The 2,740-nt window shown below is 42.0% G+C and overlaps 1 pseudogene across 1 annotated transcript; it reads right to left on the bottom strand.

Annotated features, from left to right (window-relative positions):
* Nucleotides 1-1,359: 1,359 nt before the first annotated feature.
* On the bottom strand, nucleotides 1,360-2,436 carry LOC310799075 (chemerin-like receptor 1 pseudogene; annotated as a pseudogene). The gene has a single exon. The product of its transcript is annotated as a chemerin-like receptor 1 pseudogene (transcript).
* Nucleotides 2,437-2,740: the final 304 nt, after the last annotated feature.

Genomic DNA, 2,740 nt, shown 5'->3' with positions numbered 1-2,740 from the left:
GTCTCTGAGTTAGTTGATAACAAGATGTTGATTTCATCTGTTACCTGACTCCATGATAGTTCTGTAATTCTGAGGGATGTTTTAGATGTAACCGTGTGCAGTGGGATGTTTCCTCTTCACTTGATGCTGAACTGTAACACTAGCGTTAGGTGGTTAGCCTAGGCATGCTAGGTGTTGTCTGACAGTATTAATTGGTGTGTTTTCATGACAGTAGGCTACCAGACCATCAGCTCAGTGGGACAGGAGGGGTGAGAGTTTGGGTGGAGCTGAGCTGTGTGACTGGTGGAAGAGAACCTCCTTAGTTGGGACATATGTTTGACAATGTTGTTGTAGTTCCTGTGGCTACTGTTAGTTATAATTGTTATACTGATCCCTTAACCTACTTGTTTGACTCGATAAAAAACATCCATATATTAATTGTGATTTATTATAGCCAGTAATTTGTCTCTGTTGGCATACCTACGTGGAACCTTATAACATCAGCCCAGAACACAATTCATGCATCATTAGGCCTACTGGATGTTTGGGAACTTGAGAGTGAAATGAGTGTGATGTACACACTGTCTGCCCTTTTTTACATGAAAACCCATGTGAAGCGACGGCACGGTGGGGAAAAAGCGGACACTCTAGAAAGCCCGAAATAGCTAAAATAGGCCTAGAAACATTTTCAGTCAAAAGATTTTATTTTGCTTTAACCCCTGCGTTATATACAGTATATAATAATGATAATAATAACAATGGCAACAATAATAGCCAAACAACATAACCAGATGGAGGCATACATTTTGGCAATAGCTTGATCATATCTGAGAAGCAGGCCAGCAAAACTCTTTTCAATGAGTGGATTTTTTTTTTTTTTTTACATAAAGTATAGTAAATACGTACATGTTTCAATCTCACAGAATGCATACAGATATCTTAAATGAGAACTTCACAGAAAAGAAATGCTGATTTATTTAGTACATGATCTCATATCCAAAAACTGTAAACATTTTTGCGGGCATTCATTTAGGTTGACAGTTGAGAGTTAATTTGAGTTAAGTTGTGGACCACATGTGATGTCATCATTCAATTCATGCATAAATGGCATGCATCACTGGCCCGCAACTGAAATGAAATCTCAAATCAACTCCAAACCAACTCTCAAATCAACTCTCAATAACTGTCAAACTAAATAAATGACTGCAAAACTGTTTACAGTTTTTGGAGATGTGTGCGATGCAAAATAAAGCAGCATTGGGTGTCGGTGAGGTTCTCCTTTAATTATGAAACAATATCAAAAATAGCTAAGAATAAAATAAAAATATATATTTGGCTATTTACAGTTGTTTGTGTCATAGACAGCCCTACACCTCAGCATCAGAACAAGACTTCTCCTTGCTTGTGTAGCTCTTCCTGGAAGGCAGTCTCCAGCACCTTCAGGATGGATCTGCGAACTGTATCCTTGAAATCCTGGCCCATGAAAACATACAGGAAAGGGTTCAGGCAGCTGTTGAGAGTTAAGGCCACACTGGTGGCTATAGGCATGCCAATGGTGGTGACATGCTCTAAAGTTTCACTGAACTCAGACTCAGGAGCCGTGTAGTTCACCAGCTGAATCAGAGCCATGATGTTAAAGGGAGCCCAGCACAGGAAGAAAGAGGTGATGACGGCAGCAATGATTTTGAAGGGGCGGCCTAACTTGCTGGCCAGGGAACGCTTCCTCCTCAGACGATGGATGACCACAGCATAACAGGAGACGATGATAGTGAAGGGCACCGCAAATCCCAGAATGAAGCGGGTAATGATCATGGCCCGATGACGAAACTGCCCCAGCTGAACTATGGCCGGTGTTTCGTAGTCATCGGAAAAGGCATAGTTGTAGCATTGAACAAAGCCCTCTTCGCTAAAGGTGTCCCTGAAGACGAAGTAGACGAAGTAGGGAGTGCTGAGAACCAGAGCCAGTATCCAGACACACAGACTCACAGCAGACGCCTTGCGTACACTCCGGTGGTTCTGGGCCCAGACGGGCCACACCACAGACACACATCTGTCTGCACTGATGACCACCAGGGTGTAGATGCTGGCAAACATGTTCAGAAAGTGTACAAGACTGTTAAACTTACACATGAATTTGCCGAAGGGCCAGTGGAAGTCCATAGCAGTGTAGGTCACTCTCAGGGGGAGGAACGCTACGAAGAGGAAGTCAGCCACCGCCAGATTAAGGAACCAAATGGTGTTAACCGTTTTCTTCATTTTGAATCCTGTCGCCCAGATCACCACTCCGTTTCCCAGCACCCCAAGCACAAAGGCCAGGCAGTAAACGATGATAGACATGATGTTGAGAGACTGTTTGAGTTCAGCAGGCAGGTCATCCAACCCGTAGTAGTAGTCATCATACTCATACTCTGTTGCATTTTCCTGGGAGAAAGGAGTAGTGGACATATTCTCCATCATTGTCTCGTGACCTGTACCTGAAATAGCAACATGAAAAAAAAATATGTCTTTATCTTACTTAATAGTAAATTCAACTTGGTGAAGAGTCGGAACCAAAAAACTACCAAGGCACACTGTTTGCAGGATTTTTAAAAAGCCTTTAATTAAGTGGCTTTACGCCTACGCGTTGCGACACATAGTCTTGTTTTACAATATGAAATTATTTTTAATCGAGCATTATCTAAAGTATTTTCCAATATTTGAAATGATTTGGTAAGTTAAGTTAAGTTATCCTTTATTTATCCCCATGGGGAAATTCAACCTC

Source organism: Poromitra crassiceps, assembly GCF_964638095.1.
Source record: "Poromitra crassiceps genome assembly, chromosome: 27".
NCBI lineage: Eukaryota > Metazoa > Chordata > Actinopteri > Beryciformes > Melamphaidae > Poromitra > Poromitra crassiceps.
This window is presented reverse-complemented; position numbering and strand designations above follow the sequence as displayed.